At 32.5% G+C, this 17,061-nt stretch overlaps 1 long non-coding RNA gene across 2 annotated transcripts in view; it reads left to right on the top strand.

Annotated features, from left to right (window-relative positions):
* Positions 1–2,966, top strand: part of LOC146997702 (uncharacterized) — a 42,616-nt gene extending 39,650 nt beyond the window's left edge. For both annotated transcript variants that reach the window (XR_015040797.1, XR_015040796.1), the window contains one exon: positions 2,829–2,966. This is a non-coding gene — a long non-coding RNA (uncharacterized LOC146997702). The remainder of the gene's footprint in view (positions 1–2,828) is intronic.
* The last annotated feature ends 14,095 nt before the right edge of the window (positions 2,967–17,061 follow it).

The raw sequence follows: 17,061 nt of genomic DNA, 5'->3' as shown, positions 1-17,061 counted from the left end.
AGGAATAGAGCAGTTTTATTCGGTGTAACAGAAAAATTCCATCCTTTATTTATTTTATTTATTAACCTCGAAAACATGTTAGGTGCTTTTAAAAACACTATTTTAGGAAATACTTAAAAGCTTGATTTTAAAGGGAAAGAGAATATTTACATTTTGTATTACGTTTTATGTTGTGATCCATAGTAAAAGTAATCCAGATTTAAAATTAGATTAAGTATTAAACAAAAAATTAAGTAAAATCAAAGCTATGATGATATGATTCTATAATTTGATCAGGGTTATAGCTTTAATTTTGCCTGTATTTCGGACAATAATCGTTTAGTCATTTTTACGCTAAAATTAATTAATTTATACGCTGAAGTCACGAATTGTAAAAATGTAAAGGAATTTTCGAAAGTGATGTCATAGTAATTACAAAATGTAAAATTAAAATTTGAAAAATCTATGAAAAACAGAATAAGAAATTAAAAAGAAAGTTTCTTTAATGAGTTTGGCTAAAATAAATTATAAAATAGCTATTGAAAAGTACAATTTGCTTATAATTTGCTTTGCTTCAAAAGCAGCTTTTTTTTTATTTTTTATTTCTCGTATTAAAGAAAAAGCATCGTAGACAATAAATATACAAAATTGACAACTGTTACGAAATAGGGGGGGGGAGACGAAGAGAAAAGTCAGTTGTGTACCGTAAATTTTACCCTTTTTATAAAGAGCACAATTTTAAGTTACACATTAAGTAAACAAAATTAATTAAATGAATAAACTTTTTATTTAATGGCAATCGAGTGAAATATGAAGCTTCATTTAACACCATGATTTGCAAAGACGTGAAATGACGCTTCATAAATTCCATAGAATGAATAAAAGTCTATTAAAGGCTTGCAAAAACCTAACGGATATCAATTCCACGTGTGTTCAGATATTTTGAATAATTATGCGAAATTTCTTGAGGTAAAATAAAGTATTTGTATGTCGCATTATTTGATCTATTTCCATCTATAATAAGTATATATATACAAAGCAGATGTAAGAAAAAGCTGCTGTTGAATTATTGCGTTCTTTCAACCATGCATAACGCTGTTTTGAACATGACCCTGAATCAAGTGGGAATAAATGCAAGTGCAATGATTGGCACCTGCTTACGAGTTAACACGGGTCGCTGACAGGTGAAACCATTATTTCAGAGAAGCGACTATAAGGGATGTACGTATAATGTTTAATGGTAAGTTTCGTATAATGGTAAGTTTCGGGGAATTTTGCACAATAGGAATAGGAGTGCAGAGCGTTTTGAAGAATCATTCTCACAATTCTCTAAGCGTACTTGCGCTTGAATCAAGTTCACTAGGTCAAACATCAGCGCGTTTACAAAAAATTAGTGTTATTTAACCCTTTGCAGTCTTTAAAAAATTAGCAGCAAATTTTCTTTCTATTTCATATATATTATATTGTTTTGTTAAATCAGTGGTTCTCAATCTTTTTTTCCCCCACACCCTCTTTCACCACTTGTTAGACGATCATTAGTCCACTCCTTCCCAACGCTTGTAAAATACATATAAGTTTATTCAAATCTAGATTAGTTATTTTTTAATGTGCTTTATAAATTAAACAAGAAACAGTATAGAACATGTCGATAAGTAACAAAATTTGAAAAAAAAGTAGTTTTTATTTTCATAAACTTAAACATAAAGCTTACAATGCCGTCCAGACTGCATAGCGCTTAGGGTAGCCTACTGGCATACGAAGTGCGCGGGCTCGAATTCCGGAGAAGGCTTAGATGTTTAAAAATGTATATAGTCTTTGCGACACGAGGGCACTCGAAATACATGGCGAGTCGAAAATCCTCTTTTGTGGTTTAGGAGAGAGAGCTTTGCACCCCCCTCCCCGCGCCAGGGCGCTCTCCCTCAAAATAGAGGTGAAAGAAATCCAACCTCCTTCAGCCTCTGGCAACCATTTTGCATGAAATACATGAACAAGACAACACCAACAAAAACTTAAAATTCCCATCCCCCAGAAACTATGAAATCCCCCCACGGAGGATCACCCTCCGGTTGAAAGCCCCTATGTTAAATATTTGGTCTTTTTTTCTTTTCTTGTCTTTCTTTGTTTCGGGAAAGTAGACTTAATAATTTAGAAAATCATATTTATGATCTAGTAATTATTAAATAGCATAATAAAGTTGTTTTCTGCAGAAAACAGGATAATAAATTTAAGTAAGTACAGTATTTCTTCTGTTTCTGTGAGAAGATGTTACGCTTTTTAAGACACCGCTGATTTGTTTAACACTTTTCTTCCGATTCGAGCTATTTGTATCTAAAACTGTATAAAATATGTATTTGATCTGAATGTAGATAATGTCACACAGTTAATGAGCGAGACTTAAATTCAATATTAATCACCAATGATTTGTGATACAAAAGTCTTCCAGGTACCATACTTCAAAATTTTGCAATCCCCCATTTCGAAAACTTCGGAACTCTGTTAATTAGACCTTGGAATCTGTTGAGTAGTTCTGTTACCATTCTCATGAAACTTATCTACAAATGGTTAACTGGCGCACAGATACTTCATTTTTAACGGAAAATTGTCCACATATCCCACACCTAGGGCAGGGATTCTCAACCAATGGGTGGGGCATATAATAGTTTCAGGGGGAGGGGGGAATGCGTTCAGCCTTTCATTTAACTATTCAGTATTTAGTTTTAGTTTATTGGGAGGGGGGGACTACTTTTTTTTCAAGTTTTTTAATTTATCAACCCTTTCTGTACTTTTTAGTGTTTAATTAATAAAACATGTTAAAAAATAATCCAAATTTTAATAAATGTATTTTTCAGGTTTTGAAAAAGAGTGGGAGGAATGAACTACTGGCAATGGTGAAAGAGGGGCATAAGGCAAAAATGTTTTTTAATAAATCAGTTATTCCAAGAAATGCCTTGTTAAGTGTACATAAGAATGGTAGGCTTAATCCGAGTGTATTTATAGATTTATATGCTGAAAAATATAAAAATAAAAATGAAATTAAATCTATTCTAGAACTTATTGCATTTTTTTACCTAAGGAATTATTAGTTAGAAATATCATATAATGGGTTATTAGTTACTAATTATCACATACAAAATAGATATTGCAACTTGTTGTTAGACGTAGAATGTAGTACTTAGCTTTACTGAAGAATTTAACAGCCTAAAATTTGGAATAAATAAATTCTTTTAGTAAACACAGTTGAAATGCACAGATCCGGTTACTTTACAATTTCAGAAATTTCTATTCTGTACTGACAAGATTTTTCAGAATTCTACTCCAGTTAGCATCACGAAGAATTTGTCATCCATTAACGGTAACTGTTAGTGGACGACTGTTGGTGCCAACTAATTACACAGGATCTTTTATTTTTCTTTGTTCTTATAACACTGATATATGCTCATCAGAGGGAAATTGAAATTTTTTGTGCATTTTTGAATAACATTTAGCAATAAGTATTATTTTATATTATAAGCATGATAAATACAATGCGTTTCTAATATTTTGAATACAGGATGGCCACAGAAAATCTTTCCCAATATATGAACACCCAGGGAGCCTAACTTCTAGCGGAATATCCGCTCGACTAATCCAAATAAAACTTTATTATTTGAAGGTATGCTCCGTAGATAGTGATTGTTTAAAACAACAGAGCTCTTACAATTACGCTACAGCAAAAAAATTCCGAAATTTTCGAATGGTAACACTTTTTTTTCCTGCACAAATTGATCAGCGCACTGAAAAACCATAAATGGCGTTGGAGCGATATATGTATGACGAAAATTGCTGGTGTAAAACATTTGCAAAGAAAAGCATTGTAAAGGAGCAATGACAATATAAGAGAGGGGACGAATTTTTTTTTTATTGGAATAACAAGTTTTCAACGTGCCTACCTTTGCAGACGATAAAGCATTGCATGCGGGAGATTTTTGACAACAATGATGAACGTAACATCGCAGGAGGAAACTGCATAACTTCACGTTTTACGGCATCTTTCAGTTCTGACAAATTCGTGGATTTGATAAGCATGCCTTAGATTTCAGATAACCCCAGAACCAGTAATCCGTCGGAGAAGGCGTATGTTTGTAAATATATACTGTCTTTGCAGTCCTAGACATTTAGGAAACACGGCTAACCGAAAGTCATTCCAAGTAATATGATCATAGGGCAAGAAGAGTGGGATATCAATGAATCCTTCTTTAAAAATGGGGCGATTTTGGGCAAAAGGGCTCTGTCATATGTAAGCAAGACCGGATGAATACTTTTAGAATCCCTAAGCACTTAAAATATTTTAGCGCTTCTGCATATATTTATGCCAATTTTTTAATTCATTCTGTTCCCTTGATCTTGGTTTAACTGCATCATACATGGCATGGTAAAATCGGCAACAGAAAATTTTTGTGGTGTTTCCTATTCTGAATCCTTATAAGCAACATTTCGTAGAGCCACCTTTCCTTGATGCCCTAAGCACAAAGTACTAAGTTTGATACCTAAGCTGATTTTGCTTAGTGATTAATCCAGCTCTGACTATAAGGATCCGTTCACGCACTGACTTTTGGGTCGTAAAAAGTATATGCCGAGCTTCGTTGCCAGGCAACCAGACCTTGCTACGTCCCAAAAACTGGCTTAAAGATTTTGCCTGAAATCTTTAACTCTACAATTTTATGTCAATATGGTAGGAGAGCTGATCAATCACAACGAAGCAAACTCGAATTGACATTCGGTCGACGTTTCGCTAAGTCAGCTGCACATTTATGCACGCGCAATTTTACTTTTCCTGATTGGCTACGGTCTAAGTCTTATGATCCAGGTCTGAAACGTCTTTTATGTCATAAGTCCCCAAGCCTTATGATAATAAAGCCGACGTCTGAATGAAGCCTCAAGTACCAAAAGCCCATGCCAATGACAGACGCATTCCTGCGCTTCTCGGAACGATAAAATTCATAACTTGTTCTGATGCTAATGAGAGACAAGTGAGTCGCTACAACAACAATATTAAACACAAAATGATAATTTTTAACATCCACAAACTGACATTCGCATTGTCACCATCGAAAGAAGGAAAGTTTTCTATTAGTTTTAAATTAAAATTCCATAAAGTTTTGATTAGATAAATTTTAAAGCTAATCTAATTGGATCAACGCATTGGTATAGTATTTTTCATACGGAAAAGTAGTTTCGAGTTGTTTCCTTTTCAATTTTCCTAGTCCTGGAAGCGCGTATAATTACTTTCGCTTCATTTCATGTTAAAATAGGAAGTGCAGCCACTTCTCTTTCCATGTTCATAAATAAGAATTTTATCAGCTGAGTTATTATTAATTAATATATAATATTTGCCAGCCATGCATCATAAAGTAAGAAGGGTTATCAACCAACGCACTACAGTTTTACACTTTCGATTTCAGTAATCTTTCAGTTTGCATGCCATTCGTTATACATTATTAGAACTTATTAATAATTTCAAATTGTTAAATAAAATAAATATCAGGTTTTTTGAGTTTCACAGTTTTAATTAAACTCACTAAAAGTTATAATTTTAGGTATTAAAGTATTCTTGATCTTATAAGTAACAACAATATCGTGCGGCTGCTGATAACGGCAGCTGAAAACTCTCAATTCAAAACTGTGGAAAAGAAATGAACTGAATGGGGTAACCATTCTTATATAAACGAAGTTTGTATAAATGTAGCTTTTTTTGTTCCTTGAAATTCTGTTAAACTACTTTACATGCGCTCTGCAATTTTATTTTAGTCTGATTTGACCAAGAATATTGTGATATTGAGGGAGGGGGGAGAAAAAGAAAAAGAAAAGTTTTTATAATATGTTCAATTAAAATCCGTGTAAATCAAAAAGCGATTTTTGCTCCATTTGTTGTATATGTTGTTTTAACTTTCTCATTTCATAGTATGGAGAAAGAATCATAAAGAAGGAAATTTTTTTTTTTTTTTTTTTTTTTTTTTAATACGTAGAAAAATAATTCTTTCTTATGAGCGTGATGTTCGTAACAAAGTTCATGATGTTCACCTTTCATGTAAGGTCTTCTGACCCATAATTGTCATAAGGTTGCATTCAGTTAATAAAATTTCTATTTGGTTTAGAACAACATTTTTTTACTTGTGATATGCAGCGACTGTAAATTTAAAAAAGTTGAAGCTACTGCATTCGTCATGGAGGATATGCTGAATAAAGGGATTTTTCTACGAAATAAAAAAAGAATCATCCCTTCCCATCATGCGTCAGCAAGCCGGATTTCCGCATCAGAGAGTTTTAAGATAGAGAGATTTCCGTTTTAGTGGTTTCTCGATGACACTTTATTTCAAACTTTTACTTCGATAAAAATAAAGTTACACAGATAATTGCATAGCCTATACATAAAATTTGTTGTGCATTTTATAAACTAAACCAACAAAATAATGTTTGTGTTGTGAAAATGTTATCTTTATTTTTTGCAAAAAAGATGGGATATTTCGTTGCTTTTATCATGCTTTAAGTTGTAAAGTATAGTTCTGTGATGCTTTAAAGTGGTTTTGAGATCATTTTTAATCTCTGAATACAAATAGAAATACCTAAGGGGAAAATTTATTTCTGCTTTTGTTATTTTATTTATTTATTTATTTATTTGCATTCCGCCAGGTGAATTATTTTGTCTTAGTTCTTTACATTTAGTTAAATGTTTCTTATTTAATGTTTAAATTTTCATATTAGAAATAAGATTATTTTGCGTACAAAATTGTATTACAGTTATAATATAAATATTTATAAAACTTTTTTCTTATCTATGACTTGCATCATGACTTTTTCAAGTAATTAAAAAAAATCGTCAATCGTTAAACTATGAGTTTGTCTGTTAAACTTATTACGAAATTTTTAGTAAAGTGATAGTAGAAACTATGCATTTAAATAAAATATCTTTGCTCTACTACTTTAATTGTGAATTAGCATGCAAATTAACTATGACTATTTTGTGTTATAAAAAAATTAAAGCAGCATTTCTTCTCCAGCATTTAGAATTTTTAGAAGGAATGTAAGTTTTCCGTTTTCTCATTCCTCAAGACATTTTTCTAAAATATAGGATGCAATTTATAAAAATGTATTTCTAGATTTCTTTGTTAAATATAAATAGTGTGATAAAATAGTTACAAATATACAGACGGCTATAAAGTTCTCGAGTTAGCTAAAGCTGAGGAACCTTAAAAACTGATAAGCGAATAATCGCTTGAGTTCGTGAGACAGAGAACAAAACGGAAGAAGGGTTAAATTACCCTTTATAATTCCAAATAAAGTTCAACAGATGACTCCTTTCTTGGAGTTACAATAAAGCCTCCACTCGGGCTTGAACTCAGGAAACTAAGAACTAAAACTCAACTAATCTAACTAAAAAGATATAGCCGAAGCTATCAAGATTCTAACAGAGTTGGCCTCTTAATGCTAAATAACGGCGAAACTATCAAGGGCCTAAAGTACGGCCGAGCGTAATAATAGCTTAAGAGAGCGAGTAGCCTAAAAAGGCGAACGCGCGCTAGTCAGAATCACTTTCTCTCTTTAACGCTGTAGAACTTCACAATTCTCCTCATTTGCATTCAAACGCGATTCTGAAAATGCTTTATGGCCCGAAGTTGTAAGCTGAAATTCAGGCAGATAGGAAAGTAACTTTAACTCAACTGTTAGAAATATTAATATAAATCTTACAACATGTAAAAGAAAATGAACAAAAGCGTACTTGCTCTATTGAAAAACAATTTTTGAACGTATTGCAAAAGCAGCTAAAAAATGTAAAAAGGGAGGTGAATAAAAAAGTAGCCAGGAAAGAAAACTCACATTTTCTCTTGTAAATTTTGAAAAGATTAACAGTGAAAGACACCAAGAATTTATTGGAATTAATAAAAGAAGAAACAGTAACAATATATATCTCTTTGTAAAATCCTTCAAAAGGCGAATTATCAAGGGGAAGAAATGAACTGTTTAAAAGAGTCTACAAAATGCTGGGAGATAAGTTAAATGAAATGTTTGTAAATAGCCAAAGTAATTCTGTTTATTACGATGATGAGGATTAGAACTGTGAACGCAGACATCATTATTCAGTGAGATCTGATCATGTAAATAAGGGTACCTATAAACGTTCATTTACGACATTGCCTTTTGTACGAATTCCAACAAAATAGAAATGCTACAGTGTTGAAATTTAATGATAGTTTTTGGCAGCGCCGGATCTTTGATTTTTCTGATGTGGGGCAAAAGCTAAAACTGCCACCCTCACCCATCATCCTTTAAGTTTTTCTAACAAGTTTTAATTTCTTTAATAAATACAGAAATAGGTAGGCTTTGAAGTAAAAACCTAAGCTCCATTTTATACTAAACTCGTTACGTGCACCCCCTTTTTTTTGTTATAAAGGAAAAATACGTACCAAAGTTACATAGTTAGAAAATCATCCCCTCCTAGGAGAACCGCCTTGCTGGTGAGCTTACTTTTGGATTCAATCCTAATCCTGAAGTGCTTCTAAGCCTCCAGTCCTCGAAACCATTCGTTTTTTCGCTCTAAAGGGAAGGGGCATCTTCTAAGCTTCTCATTATTCCGTGTTATTGCATACTGGTTAAATTACGTTAGGTCAGATTATATGAATATGGCAAAGACAGGAGGGCTATCTGCTTAGAGGAGAGGTGCTTTCGTGGAGGAATGTTTTAAAGGAAACTGGCTCGTATTCACGTTACACATGAGAAAATCCAAAACACAAACCATGCAGCCAGCCCGTTTGCCTGGGTTTGAACCCAACGAGATAGTATACTGGTAGAGAGCGTATTGCAACCTTCAACCGGTTCCAACATTAGTGTCACGTGACTGCTGCGCGAATTCCGAAAGTCCGGAAATACTTTACATTGCTTTCTATGGGACGAAAGACTGCTGCTCTGCTTGGTCACATAAAATTTAAGTAAAAATGGTTATTCGCTGCAGCGCCTACGGATGTAAAGAAAGTTTCGTGAAAGGAGGACTTGTAACTTTTCATAGGTAAGTTAAAACTGCATGATTTATTATTTTATTTTCAGTATTTTTGTCATTTTACTATCCCTGTTGAATTGATTGGAAAGTTTCAGCCATATTGTATAAGAAAATTGCCGCCGTATATGACGTTTTCAGCATGTATTATTAGCATCAAAATGTATTAAATACTGTGACACTATTTACTGGAATCACCCTTTACAAATAATTGAATTTTATATGTTTTTTCCGTGTATTCCGTTGAAATAGAAAGCTGCGCCAATTGGCGTTAACCTTTTTTCGCCAAGTCGTACGCGTTTTGATTTCATAAACAATTACTGCCTGCGATAAAAAAAGAAAAATGCTATTATTAGCATTAAATTATTGAGAAAAGATTGTGCGATATGTTTACTTTGTTAAAAAAAAAAGCTGAAGATCTTGATTCATGCAACATTGAACATAAACAGTTAAACAGCATTATTTTAAAAATCAGATTACTTTTATAAAGCTCAATGCTTTATCATTATTTTCTATAAAATCAATTAAAATAAAAATAATCTGGATTATAATTCTGTCTCATCTACTATGCTGTTAGAAATTTATTATAATTGAAAAAAAATTGATGTGAAAAACTTACCATATTTTAAATAGTATTTACAAAAAAAAAAAAAAAAAAAAAAAAGAGTGAGAGAATTTTTAACTGTAATATTGTTTTGATCCTAATAATAAATACTGAGTTGAAGTTTGTTACCGTTTGATACATATTCAATATAAAATATTTGTTATAGTTAATAAGATGTATTGATCCCCGCCATGACATACACATGAGTGTGGAAATCAGTAATTAAGATTGCATTATTTTGTCCCAGTAATATAATCTCAAGAAAAGAGAGTGCATTATTTTGTTTCAGTAATATAATCTCAAGAAAAGAGAGGCAATCAATGGCATAAATACATATAATACAATGTGATTTTCTTTTTCTCTTTAGGATGCAATGCATTAAAATTAAACGAGGTTTTTTTTTTTACCTTCTCAAATATTATAACAGTAGTGCAATTAATTTTTTAACGTTATTCAAAATTAAAGTTTCCATCTCAATTTTTTATTATTTATTTTAGATTTTCTTCCTAAAATTATTTAACCTAAACATCTTAAACAATGGTGCAAATAATTTAAAGCGATTATTAAAAATATAGATAAAATATTCAGGAAGAAAGGGGTTAAGTTAAATCTAAATATAATTGTAAAAAATCGAACAACCTAATTCGAGGCCGTTGTCTGCTGGCTGTTAGCAGACGGAAATAAAAAGCACTACCTGCCATATCAAAAGCGGGCCAAACTGGCGATGAACAGCCTAAGCTATCACTCCCCAAGAGCGCCAAGAGCATTAGTCACGTGGTATATGTTGGAGACACCCTAGCAGACGAATTCTCTGTGGGTGAGCCGTCTACCTGTTATATGAAGTCGTTGTTTGAACCCAGGCAAGGTCGAACTACCAGTAGTCAACGGTCTTAATGAATCGGCCACTGCTCAGGACATTTGTCTGATTATTTACTATGCGTTTCGCCATTAGGCATTGCATGGAAAAGGAGGAATGCCCGTGGAAAAAAAAAATTGTAAGGGAAAACTAGCTCTTATGTACAAACGGGAAAAATCACGGAAATGTTCATATAGCCAGCACATTCACATATACTTGACCCTCGGACCGAACCACTAGTGCTCAGCGACTTTTATTGCTCAGCCACTAATGGGGCCATTGCATACAAACTGTGGGCTATTGCGGAAAGGAAAAATTCTGAAAAGATTATACAGAATATGGGCTATCACTCAGTATTCGTGCTTCCTGTCTTGTTTTTCATATTTCCTATTTCATAAGTAATTTTAAGTTCTTACATGCCTTAAAGCTATTAAAATATCACGGAATTAGTAACGAAAATTAAAATTTTACTCTGTAAGCCTTTTGTTCTGCAAAGAAATGCATGGAATCGTCATAATTTGATCTGCGGTTTGATTTTCGGTTTCCAGAATCGCGAGACTTGATAAACGCTCCTGGCTCACCGATGATCGTAGATATTTTTTAATATGTTTTAATTTGCTGAAACTTCTATCTGAACAGGTTGAAATGTTCGTGATTCGTCCTCAAACAGTTCATCAGATTGCTTTTTTTTTACAGATTGCTTGACAAAGAAAAAATGTGCTTTGCCATTTTTTCTTTGTCAAAATAGACTCAAATGCAATTTTTTCGGCTACTGTTCTAGACTCTTGTATCCAATATTCCATAGGATTTTTCTCTCATTTTTTTATAATTCCCAGTTTTGGTTAGTTCTTTCGTTAACTACACAGAACGCGGAAGAGGAATTCCTTTTGAATTTCTATATTTACTCGATTGAATTCTGGAAAAATATTAGCTCAAATTTTCAGGTTGATAGTAAATTCAAAATTTTTCACAGCATGTACCAGATGTCCTACCTTATGCTTTGATTCCGCATCAGGAGAAATATCTTTAATTTCTTTTAAATATTTTAATATTTCCGGTAAATTCATTAGAAGGACTTTCACAGCCACATATTTTGCCGACCACCTTGTCTGGCTGCTTCCTTTTAAGTTGTATTTTTTACATTTTTTCATAATATACCATCAAGTAGTGCATCCGACAAAAAAGCGAAGTATTTTCTCAGTAATTCCAAACAAATTAACTGCTTCCGGGGACGAAGAAGCAGAATGCACACCGAAAAGATACGAGGAGTGATCCAAACATGGCACAAATTCCTCCACCTTGTTCATTTCTGTAATCATATCTTGTACTGTTTTAGAAATACCAGCCATATTAGACCTGTTGTCCTAAGACTGACACCGACATTGTCCAATATCTAAACCATCAAGTGTCAATTAAGACACTAATTTTCTACAATGCATTGAGAAATACATTCTCCTATCTTTCCACCAACTTCTATGAAATCAATTAAATTTTCCTTTATCTCACACACATCACGACACGTTTTTGCGTATTGAATCACCTTGTTCATTTTTTTCTGTATGAGACACATATACAGTGCAATCGAGCATTATTGTGTAGTATTTGGCTTTTTTAATATCGTTTAAAATGCTACTTCAGACTGTTTTGCCTTTAAGTTAATAATTTAATTTTGAATTATCTTTGATAAATATGGTTCTGTTACCTTTGTTTGGTGCTTTGACTGGTACTTAAGAATTGAGTTATGTTTGTCAAGCGGAGAGATTAAATTCAGAATTTTTTTTTTTTTTTTTTTTTTTTTTTTGCTAGGTCGAAGACACTTTGTTACAGGCTACTTGGGATATCATCAGACCCAATAAAAGAACGACAGTTTGTTGAAAGATACAGTACTGCATCCATGACTATATAGAATTTCTCTCCATTTCTCTTTCTCTGTGTGAATGAGTCGCTCAGTGTCATGAATGATGCTTTGGCACGATTTCATTTGTTTTACTCGAATTTTCCACTTAATGATGTACCTCTGTGGATTCCAGACGCTTCGTACTCAGTTAAATTTTCCTAAAACTTTTTTTTTTTTTTTCCAATTAATAAATCCTGTAGTATGGTGTAGCGGCAGCACCTTGTTTTTGATAAATCTTGCAGAGTGTACAAAAAATTTCATTCTTGGTTTTAGAATATGTAAACCAAGATCTCCTAAGCTTTTCATTATTTACTAATGTTCTGTATTACATGTCAAATACCTTCCTTCACATTCAGTGGGACTGAGGTTTACGTTTTCTGGATGTTTACTGGCTAATAATACTGATTGACTGCTTAAGAAGGATCGTTGGTGATCTTTTATATTTTTCTATGACCAGCCATCTGCATGGGTCCAACAAATCCAAATTTTTCTTCTTTCTGCTCCCTTCCCCCCATCTAAATGAAAATAGCTTTATATCATGGTTTCATGTCCTCCAGCTATTCGTTTGATGAAGAGGAAGAAGATTGTTCTTTCAAATGCTGACTTGTAGATTATTTGAGGATGATATAGGCAGTCATGTTTGGTAGTGCAAATTGCAAGAAATATTAATACCCTCTAGAATCTCAGCATAATCGGAATTGCGGCAGGGTCTGACTGTTTACTTCTTCCATAAAGTTATTTTTTCATCTTAGTTAAAATTTGGTTCCTCTGTTTGGCCTTATCTTTGGCTCGTTTTCTATATTCCGCTTTTCTTACCCGCAGCTCGCAGATGGTTTCTTTTAATCTAAATGAAATTCACTATGAATTGCCTTAATAAGAATAACTAAGAATTTACGTAATTACACTGAACCGTCCTAAATAAATGGTCGCGTCTCGCTAAATATAGTGCGGGAAGAGACCTAAAAACTAAAAAATAACCATAAAAATAATAAATCTAGCTTTAAAATCCAAAATACGCTCCACTGTTCCGAGTCAAACCAAAGGTGAGCCTAAATTTCCGACTGGCTGCAAAGAAATCTAAATGTCTTGCTTTATTTTATTAAGACATAATGATGGTGTCTTGTATATACTCTACGAATATTAATTTGAATTATTTCATTTATCCGGGATGGCCCAAGGTTAGTTCTTTTGGACTAGATCTTAAGAAAATAGTTACAATGCTTCTCCATTTCCCAGCAGACGTTGCTATGGAAACCAGGCAACTCCTTCAACAAGCTATTCTATTTCTCATTTGAATACACCCCGGCCAAACAGGAAATGATAGAGGGACTTCAGACAAGATTTATTTAGTGCAAACAATACTACGAAAAAATATTGAAAAATACCTTGTTTTACTATATTTATTTCCCTTAATTAACTTAAATATCGTTTTTCATTTTCTAATGCTTTCCTTTACGAAAAGAATTTAATGTTTACAATTATTTTCAGCATTCGTACGAATTCTGTGCATAAAATAAACATTTTCTTTAACAAAATACTTAATCGGAAAGTATATACCCGGTATTTCCGGTATATCTACCACATATAAAATGATCATTTTGCTTTAGTTTACATTTTTTCCATTACCAAAATCATGTAGCAGACGCGTCGGCCGATGCGTCTTGTCTCCCGGGTGACGTCACTACCAGCAACCAATGGCACGCTTTTTCCGTTCCTGGCCTAACCTTAGTATATTAAAGAACCTTGCTTCAGACGTTACTGATAGGGTCAGGCTGATTCTATCAGTGACGCCTGGAGTCCCTCTATTTGCGTCTTTCTGATCTTATATTTATAGCTGTAATTGGCTGTACTTTATTTTAACTCATGTTCCTTTAAAAGGGTTCTTAGTATTTAATTATAAATCTAAAGAGAGGTTTTCAACTCGGCCTTAAAACTATTAACATTGTACTAAAATTAGAGAGCTGTTTTAGCGAACTACATACCAAATATGATCCAGCCTTATATTTGAATTTGCCGCTCACGAGAGTTGCCGCCATGGAGGTAAGAAAGGAAGGAGTGGCCAACCGGCACTAGAAGTGAAGCACTGCTTCGAAGCTTCGGTCACTAGATGGGGAGTTCTTTGTTTACATTCAGACGCTCGCTTGAGTGTTCTGATAGTATTTCGACACACGACAGTTCCATACAAATCGAAAAAGGGACACTTTCACATGAAAGAAACATTTATAGCGTGATAGATAATAGCAATTTGTACAGTTTAGGGACATTTACGCAAAAATCACATCTTGTTTATTTTTCGATAACTAACAACAGCGATTTTGATTATGAATTTGTTTTATAAAATTCTAAGCTGTTGAACTACAAAAATATAAATTTTAACAAAAATGTTATGCTTAAAGAATGAAAAATATCTTACGGTACCTTTAAAATTGTATACGTCTTTCGATACCCTTGATAGAGAATTCGCTACTTTTATTTTATGTTCCAAACGCCAAAATGTTTTAAATAAAATAAACTTTTTTCCCATCCATATATTATTGTAACATGAGCACTGCTAAAAAAAAAAAAAAAAGGGGGACAGTGCTATATCTCCCGTTCTACTGGGCCGATTGACAAAATTCAAACTGCGTTTTTCATGTCTTGAAAGCGCGACTTAGGATATATATTAGATTTATATATAGCACTATTCTAACATAGGTATTTTTGACACAAAATCGGACTTTTTCTGAAATAACATATCAATACTTTTCCATATTTCGATTTTACGACTCAGATTATGCCAGAATACCAAGTTTTGTAAAAATCGTACGAGTAGTTTTTAAAATATTAGCTCTCAAAATTTTAGCTCCTCAATGTTAATTGAATTTGGTAAATATTTATTAATATCTCTTTTTTTATTAAACTTTTATTATTTTTCTTTTCACATTTCGAAATTTAGTTCATTCCAAATAAAATTTACCAATTTTTTGTGTTTTACTTTTTAAATTCTATTTTTAAATAATTTTTATAAATGTTTCGAAAAAAATTTTGAATTATAACCTATAAAATTTTTACCATCATCTTAAAGTAGGTGTATTTTTAAGCATATCTGCAAAAATTTAGACTTTTTTATTCAAAATTTTCTAAGATATACACGAATTTTCATATTTTTGCGTTTTGAAATTTGGCATCTTTTTTTTTTTTTTTTTTTTTTTTTTGAGCGATAATAACTCCAAATGTGGTTTATGGATTTTTGTTACTGTGAATTGCCACAGCTATTTTTAACCTTAAATTTCAAGTAAAATTTTACGGAGAATTAATTATATAAAATATTTTCCCTCAATGATGCGTAATAAATATTTATTAATACTATATGAAAAGATATTTTTTTAAAAATTACAGATGATATTATTAAAATTTTTAACTACTTTTTTTTAATTTCTCTCTTTCTTCTTCTTCTTCTTTTTTTTTTTTTTTTTTTTAATAAGAGTAAATTTTTGTAAGAGTAAATTTTTACCTTCGGCGTTTTATCGTCTGCTACTTTACTTTGTTTAAATCGAATTGTCTAAAACTGAGAATTTTCGTTTGAAGTTTATTTGAATTTTATGACATTAACTGCATAATTTATTTCTAAAGAAACTGTTGCTTATGAACTGGCTGAAAGAGCGGCTGATACTATCATCCATATTTTTAAAGCACAGTATATTTTTATAGAAACATAAGATTTAGAATAATCATTTTTATAAAAGTCAAATTATGATATAAGCATACAACCCTCTACAGACTGAATTAATGGAAGTTCAATGGTTATGTAGAAATGATCTGCAGCTACTTAATGGCTGGATAAGTCAGCAGATTCTGTAGACAAGTTATCAGGTTCTGTGTTCCGCCTTACTTGCTTGGGGAACATTCAAGAACCTGACTCGGAACAGGGAGCTTACTAAAGCTATGTTCAATAAATGTGGGAAGTAGACAAGATACACAGGAAGGGTATACGAAACCCTTTATTTTTCACTCTTTACAATAATTTCCGAATTTCGGAATACAGAGACCAACCACTTGTGGTCTGAACGTAAGAATATAAAAATATTAACTAAACTCTAACTTAACTTTGGAATAATAAACAAGGGCCTACGTGGAAGATTGGCCGTATATTAACAGGAAGCCGTATGTAGTACAGAGAACTGTTAACACTACAATACGTTTAAAATTATCAAGAGGATTAAACCTCTGGCCTGGAAGGCAACCAGCAACCGAGTAAAACTGCTAAGGCAAGCGGCCTGCTTCGACTAACTCCTTCCTCTCTCTCGTTTGGCAAAAAGCCACAACTTAAGTACTTGGCGTTCGCCAGACAAATTTGCATAAATAAGTTAAAGCTTTTAATTCTGGCCGGAAGTAGAAAATAAGAAGTGATAGTAAAGATTTAAAATAAAATAAACGTTAGTAAAACTTAAGATCCTTACAAAGTAAGAATAATTATATAAACGATACCCAACATTCTGGATTCAATTAACAACAAAAATACGATGTTTTATTAAATGAATTTAGGAAGTTTTAAAACATAAAAAATCAACTAATTTTTTATCCTAAAATGTATTTTTGCGCGTAGCGTATTTTCACTATATCCTTAAAATTCTAATTTAGAATGTAATTGTCAAGAACTGAATCCTAATCATCAGTAATATAATAAGTAATTATTACTCTAGAATCTAACGCGAGGC

Source organism: Stegodyphus dumicola, chromosome 4, assembly GCF_044657685.1.
Source record: "Stegodyphus dumicola isolate Sdum_Otavi_A_Nest chromosome 4, ASM4465768v1".
Lineage (NCBI taxonomy): Eukaryota > Metazoa > Arthropoda > Arachnida > Araneae > Eresidae > Stegodyphus > Stegodyphus dumicola.
This window is presented reverse-complemented; position numbering and strand designations above follow the sequence as displayed.